The sequence below is a fragment of the Carcharhinus amblyrhynchos genome, chromosome 12 (genome assembly GCF_965287045.1).
Source record: "Carcharhinus amblyrhynchos chromosome 12, sCarAmb.v2.hapA, whole genome shotgun sequence".
Lineage (NCBI taxonomy): Eukaryota > Metazoa > Chordata > Chondrichthyes > Carcharhiniformes > Carcharhinidae > Carcharhinus > Carcharhinus amblyrhynchos.
In genome coordinates, this window is record NC_137335.1 from 24,440,210 (window position 1) to 24,448,542 (window position 8,333).

An 8,333-nucleotide genomic window follows, 5' to 3' on the forward strand; every position below is an offset into this window, starting at 1 on the left:
GGAGGGAGTGCAGAGGAGGTTTACTAGGCTGATACCGGAGTTGAGGGGGTTGAGCTATGAGGAGAGGCTGAATAAACTAGGCTTGTACTCGTTAGAGTTTAGAAGAATGAGGGGAGATCTCATTGAGACATGTGAGATGATGAATGGGATGGATAGGATAGAGGTGGAGAGACTCTTCCCGCTCAGAAAGGACAGTAGGACTAGGGGGCACAGCCTCAAGATAAAGGGGGGGGGTGGTTTAGAACGGAGTTGAGGAGGAACTTCTTCACTCAAAGGGTGGTGAATCTCTGGAATTCTCTGCCCGTTGAAGTGGTGGAGGCTGCCTCGCTAAATATTTTTAAGACGCGGGTTGATGGGTTTTTGATAAGCGAGGGGATTAAGGGTTATGGGGAGAGGGCGGGAATGTGGAACTGAGCCACGACAGATCAGCCGTGATCTTATTGAATGGCGGGGCAGGCTCGAAGGGCTAGATGGCCTACTCCTGCTCCTATTTCTTATGTTCTTATGTATTATGTTCCCTTTCTCTCTGTCAGAAGCTGCAGGTGTGAGCAGATCTCTTTGAAGACCTCTTCAGCAGATAAGAGATGTCAGTTTTACTGAGAAGGGTTTCCCTTCTCCACAGCTGCTCACTCAGCCTGAATCTATTCATACAGCTTTTATTTGATCCTTCCTAGCAAGCTCAAATGCTTTGAAACCCTCTCTATTCCATTAAAAACCTTTGATCTTTTTCAATTTCATAGTGCAGTGCTTTGAAATAGGATCTGATTGACAGTTTAATGGTTTCAAATCAGGCTCCAGTCAGCTGTGTTTATTTACCTTTCCCTTAATTGTTGAAAACATCTGAAGCAGCCCCACCCCATCACCATTGTTCCTAACAGCTGTGGTTTCTTCAAAGGTGTTAAATTTGCAGACTGCTCTCTTTTATAGACCACTTATTCCCTTTGAAAAACCACAGCTATCAATCGGGCTTAGAATCTTTGTGAACATTGCAGTTAGGAAGAATGCATGGGGAGGTGGCGGGGGGGGATACTTTAGATGCATTCAAATGTAAAGAGAAAGGTAAATAAACACAGCTAATCAAGGGACACCCGCAGTGCAGTTAGCTTAGATTTAACCTAATGTAACGGCATCGATCTTCCTGTCAGTGGTGAAGCTGTGGCTTATGCTGCTGACTGCATTTTAGATTGCATTTGCACCTTTTTCATCAAGGCAGTTCTGAGAACTTCATCTTCCACTGCAAAATGGATCGAGAAGAAACACAAGACCCAGTGGTAAGGCATAATTGCAGTCATCATGAACTGAAGACACACCCCTTGCGGTGTAAAGAAGTGTCTTAAACATTTTTTTTAATGAAATTTTCATTTTGGCTCACCCTCTCCATCCCACACTATCAACATCCTGATTCTGCTCATCAGCCTGCCCCCACCTGCATTCCTCATGGTGTTCACTTCCCTCCATCCTGCACACCACTGGTTCTATTTACCCTTACCTTGCACCCCTGCTGAGCCCACCCTTCCTGCCCAACTTCTTAGTAGATGTTGGACCAGAGTTAATGGTGCCATTTGGGGTTGAGCAATGATGGGGATTGGGAAGGAGAGTGTCAGAGCATCATCGGAGATGTAGGGCATGGGTGGTGAATGGCACCAGGGATACTGGAGGGGGGGAGAGAACCAACCACAGATGCATCTGTGATAGTGAGCCAAGGGTATGATCAGGGGGGTGAGTTAGGATGTGAGCGGGATGTAAGTTGGGAGCTAAGACAGGGGTAATAGTTACGGAGGTTAGCAACATGGTGGGGGGGAATGCTGGAATGTCAAGTTACTCATTCTGATTTAAATGTTTTATGTTTTTTCAAATAGGGCTAAATAAAAAATGTTGAAGATTTGGGGAAGCTCCAGGCAAAACATCCAAGTTTACAAGCTGACTGATCCTGATGACACCATCAATGGAATCTCCCATCGAGCCATTTCTGGCAAACTTGAATTCCAGCATGAGTCAGGTCCCCAGAACCTCTAATTCTATTGCAGCCCTCAGTGGCAGCGAACATCTCAGTGATTGACACTGTTGGGACCAGATGATCTGTGCAAATGCTATCCTAACAGCACCATCAACACACACAACTGGATCTCTCAACATTTTAAATATATAAAAGATGTAAGAACATAAGAAATAAGAGCAGGAGTAGGCCATCTAGCCCTTCAAGCCTGCCCCGCCATTCGATAAGATCATGGCTGATCTGAAGTGGATCAGTTCCACTTTCCTGCTCTTTCCCCATAACCCTTAATTCCCTTGTCTATCAGAAACCTATCTACCCGTGACTTAAATATATTTAATGAGGTAGCCTCCACCACTTCAACAGGCAGAGAATTCCAGAGATTCACCACCCTTTGAGTGAAGAAGTTCCTCCTCAACTCCGATGTAAACTGCCCCCCCCCCTTATCTTGAGGCTGTGCCCTCGAGTCCTGCTATCCTTTCTAAGCGGGAAGAATCTCTCTACCTCTACCCTATCCATCCCCTTCATTATCTTGTACGCCTCTATAAGACCCCCCCCATCCTTCTAAACTCCAACGAGTACAGACCCAGTCTATTTAGTTTCTCTTCATAGTCCAACCCCCTCATCTCTGGTATTAGCCTAGTGAACCTCCTCTGCACTCCCTCCATGGCCAATATATTCCTTCCGCAAGTGCGGCGACCAGAACTGCACACAGTACTCTAGCTGCGGCCTCACCAGTACCCTGTACAGTTGCAGCAAGACTTCCCTACTTTTATATTCTAACCCCCTCGCTATCAAGGCCAACATTCCATTCGCCTTCTTGATCACCTGCTGCACCTGCAGACTGGGTTTTTGCAACTCATGCACAAGGACCCCCAGGTCCCTCTGCACCATAGCATGCTGCAGCTTTTTGCCTTTTAAATAATAATCCCTCCTACTATTATTTCTGCCAAAGTGGATAACCTCACACTTGCTAACATGATACTCCATCTGCCAAGTCCTCGCCCACTCACTTAGCCTATCCAGATCCCTCTGCAGACTTTCCACACCCTCCACGCAGTTTGCTTTTATATTGCAATATAATCACAAATAGATATTTGTGATTATATTGCAATGGGTGATATCAAGGATTCTAGAACTGATGGATACTATTTTCGTAAGTAGGTAAAGAAAAATTGATTGAAGGGAGCTGGTTTACTGTTTGTCTGTGGTAGGTCACAGAGAGGTAAAGGATAAAAATAAAGACTAACACCGAGAACAATTAGGGTGTGATTATTTGAATTATTAAACAGTGGAGCAGCTTTGTTTAGACTCATAGGAAACAAATAAGAAAAAATGCTAACCAATAGAGGGGATTTTCTGCTCCCATTTTCAGTGGTCATGAATGCCAAAGGGGTGGAAAATCACGGGAGGACTTCTGAAACAACATTTACACTGGTGGGATTTCCCTGCTCAATTGTCCCCACAGTAAAAAGTCTGACAACACCAGGTTTCAGTCCAACCGATTTATTTGATAGTAAATTCACTAGCTTTTGGGTTAGCCCCTTCGTCAGATGAATTCATTCGTCATTCACCTGATGAAGGGGCTAACCCGAAAGCTCGTGAATTTACTATCAAATAAATTGGTTGGACTGAAACCTGGTGTTGTCAGACTTTTTACTGTGTTTACCCCAGTCCAACGCCGGCATATCCACATCAATTGTCCCCACCCCTATCAGTGAAGTAACAGAGTTCCTGCTATGTAATGATGGGAACCCAATTCTAATACATTTAAATGTAATTAGTGGGCCTCCCCACTGGAAAATCTGCCCCCCCCAATAAAGCAAATCCTTCCCTCCCCAACCTTGGCAGTGTGATTTAACTAGTGAACAAGAAGCCAACAGGGGCGCACAGGTTAGTACAATGTCCATGGGGAAGAGGGTTATACCCAGGCAGTACCTTGGCACTGCTCCCTAATACTGCCCACTAGCACCACCCCCTGGCACTTTCCCTATGGTGCCCAGCAGTTGAATATGGGATGAAAGGGTTTCAATTTCATGATGGGGGCGGGGCTCTCAGGGAGGGGGTGGGGAGTAGTGTTCTGTGTGTGTGGGGATTCCTTTTCTTTCAGTCTTTCAGGACTTTTTTCAGTCTTTAAAAATTCAGTGGGGAAAAACCAGCAGTACAGTCAACAGGTTACCCACTGCTTTTCCCATACAAGCTGGCACTCTGAAAAAAAATGAGAAAATTCAACCTAATGTTTTTGTGCATTAATTTGCAATAACTTTGTGAAAGAAAATTAATTTTTAAAGTAAACCAGCAGACAAACCATTGCAGCAACATAAAGGCACTATGTTCACAACACCACAGCAGCCCGACTCGGGGATTATTCACTAAATTGCATTGTTTACATTTCATTTTATAAACACACAATTATCAATTGTGAAGCTGTCATGATTTGCAACATACACTCAAGTTTGATCAACGCAATTGAGCTAAAGGAGGAATGTGCAGCTTAATCCGCAGTTTACAGTTCTAAGTAGCCTTGTGAAGCACTGACGTAAAGTAAATAGTCAATAGTTCTGAGATATCTAAGAAGGATTTCAGACAGCAAAGATGATGACAAGTCGAATTTAATTAACCAACCGATTGATTCAAACCTTCCAGGGCAGATAGCTTATGTAATGTGTAACAAGTTATTTAATTATTTAGATCTGAGCAGAATTGCTACATGAAGGGATGCATTGAATTTTGGTTGGATTAAGAGCTTTTGAAAACCTCAGTAATTAAAATAAACAGAGGATTTGAGAACATTCAAAAGCAGCAAAACTTGATTTGCTGAATCCTGAACAAGTTAAAAAGTAAAGGCGATGAATATGATGGTTGTTGGATGTGCAATTTATTACGGATGTAGGTTCTGTAAGAGCCCAATACCGAGGATTGGAACAGCAAGTAATGTTTTACTTGGCTCTTACAGAGCACTGCAAACCACAACCAAGTAAATAGGTGACAAAGAATATGTCAGCACAGAAGGAAATTAAGTAAGTAAGCTACATTTATATAGAGCCTTTCATGATCTCAAAACTCAAATGGAGTCACTGTTATAATGTAAGATGCATACAATCAATTAGTGCACAGCAAAGTCCCACAATGTGGTGATCAATAATTTTGTAATGTTGTTTAAAGAGCAAATATTGGCCAAAGCATTTTGAAGAATTCCCTGTTCTTCCAAATAATGATGTGGTGACACCGATGTTGGACTGGGATAATCACAGTAAGAAGTCTCACAACACCAGGTTAAAGTCCAACGGGTTTATTTGGTAGCACAAGCTTCTGGAGCATTGCTCCTTCTTCAGGGAGTGAAGAGTTATGTTCACAAACAGGGCATACATAGATGCAGGCTCAATTTACAAGATAATGGTTGGAATGTGAGTCTTTACACATATCAAGTCTTTACAGGTACAGACAATGTGAGTGGAGAGAAAGTTAAGCACAGGTTAAAGAGGTGTGAATTTTCTTAAGCCAGGACAGTTAGTGAGATTTTGCAAGCCCAGGCAAGTCATGGGGGTTACAACGCTCCAAAAGCTTGTGCTACCAAATATTCCAGATTGGACTTTAACCTGGTGTTGTGAGACTTCTTCCAAATAATGCCATGGAGTAACTTTCATCCACATGAGAGAGTAGATTGGCCTCAGTCTAATGTCTCAGCTCCTTCTTCACACTGCATAGGAGTCTCAGACTGCCACAGTTAATGGGTGGGGTTCCAGTGCAGGACATGCAGTCTCTGACAGTAATCCAGCAACCTATGCTCCAGCAGATTGTGAGGATTGCTGAGGTACTGCTTCATGGGAGTGACGCTGACACCATGGAACACAAACCTACTGCCCTCTTAGGATGACAGCATTCATCCTCTCACCATTGCCACTCTGCCAGTGCCCTTCCTATTGCCTCTCAATCAGTCAAACCAGATTGTTGCTGCCCATGCCAAGGTGGTGCAGTCAGAAGTCAGGCTTTCAAGGCCCAGAGCTACTTGAGGTCAGCTGCAAGACCATCTGTTGTCTTCACCAGTGAATGTCAGCTGCCTTCCACTAGCCCTGCAGCCACAGGGGTAGCACTGTGTAGAAACAATAGACTAAGCAAGGGCACTTGAAATTAGGCTCTAAAGAGATACACAACAGTAATTTTTTTTGTATGTTGATGTAATGCTGAATGAAGTATGATGTGTCTGCTCTTGCACTTCGTTGACAAATGTGGGCTCAGGGACTTTGTCATGTGGTCTATCCAGCTTTATTTGGTGCATTTGGCCTCCTCCATTATGTATGCCCCTATGGACTAAGGGCGCATAAAGAATCATGAGATAGGCTTGATAACTTGAACATTGGGAGTTCTTTATTTAAGGCATGCACTCATTCACAGTCAGGTCTAAGACTGCCCAACGGGGTCCCACACTGGGATGAGCTAATTGCTCAGGGGTCACCTGACCTGCACTCTTAAAGGGGCAGTCCACACCCCAACATACCATATGTACACATACATCACACATAAGTGCATTTTGGTCACAAAAATGGGAAGGTGACTTATTATCTAAATAGGAAGGAACTTCAGGGTGCTCTGGTGCCAAGGGATCTGCGTGATCTCGTTCATGAGTCACAGAAAACTAACATGCAGGTACAGCAGATAATAAAGGAAGTGGCAATTATAACTAAAGGAATAGAGTATAAAGATAAAAAAAATTGTTCCCACTGTACAAGGCATTGGTGAGGCTGCACCAGGAATATTGTGCACAGTTTTAGTCCCCATCTCTAAGGAAAGATGTAGTAGCATTAGAGGCACTTCAGAGGAGGTTCACTAGATTGATTTCAGAGATGAAGGGTTTGTCGTATGCAGAGAGATTGAGCAGTTTAGGCCCATACTCTCTGGAATTTAGAAGAATGAGGGGAGATCAAATTGGGGTATTCAAGATGATAAAAGGTATGGATAATGTAGATGTGGAGCGGATGCTTCTGCTGGTGGGGCATTCTATGTTGAGAGGTTATAGTCTAAGGATAAGGGGTAGCAAATTTAAAATGGAGTTGAGGAGAAACTACTTCTCCCAAAGGTTTGTGAATCTGTGGAATTCACTACCCCAAAGAGCAGTGGATGCTAGGACAGTGAGTAAATTTAAGGTGGAGTTAGACAGATTTTAAAGAAGGGAGAAGGCAAGAAAATGGGAATGAGGAGCATATCAGCCATGATCGAACAGTGGAGTGGACTCGATGGGCCAAATGGCCTAATTCTGTTTCTATATCTTATGAACACCCTTCCCCCTTAATCCAAACTTTCCCAACTCAGAACATATATACAAACAAGAATGAACATATTTACATATAATGACTACTTTTTATACAGCGCATTACAAACTTCCACAGTTCCCAACATGAAGTCCCATTAGACATTTCACATGGACATACTGGCCTGGTTTTACTATTACAAGATTACATCTCATTCTTCTAAACTCCAGTGAGCATAGGCCAAGCTGTTCAACCTTTCTTTGTAAGATAAGCTCTTCATCCCAGTAATGAGTCAAGTGAACCTTTTCAGAACCACTTCTAATACATAACATAAGAACATAAGAAATAGGAGCAGGAGTAGGCCATCTTGCCCTTTGAGCCTGCCCCGCCATTCAATAAGATCATGGCTGATCTGTCGTGGCTCAGTTCCACATTCCTGCCCTCTCCCCATAACCCTTAATCCCCTTGCTTATCAAAAACCCATCAACCCGCATCTTAAAAATATTTAGCGAGGCAGCCTCCACCACTTCAACGGGCAGAGAATTCCAGAGATTCACCACCCTTTGAGTGAAGAAGTTCCTCCTCAACTTCGTTCTAAACCGCCCCCCCCTTTATCTTGAGGCTGTGCCCCCTAGTCCTACTGTCCTTTCTGAGCGGGCAGAGTCCACCTCTATCCTATCCATCCCATTCATCATCTTATATGTCTCAATGAGATCTCCCCTCATTCTTCTAAACTCTAACGAGTACAAGCCTAGTTTATTCAGCCTCTCCTCATAGCTCAACCCCCTCAACTCCGGCATCAGCCTAGTAAACCTCCTCTGCACTCCCTCCAAGGCCAAAATATCCTTGCGTAAGTGCGGCGACCAAAACTGCACACAGTACTCCAGCTGCGGCCTCACCAATGCCCTATACAGCTGCAGCAAGACCTCCCTACTTTTATATTCAATCCCCCTCGCTTTCAAATAAGGAATTCAAAACTGCATGCAGTATTCCAGATGTGGTCTACTTAAGGCCTGATACAGCTGCTATAAAACTTTCCTATTTTATGTTCTACCCTTGCAATATATGACAACATTCAATTTGCCTTCTTT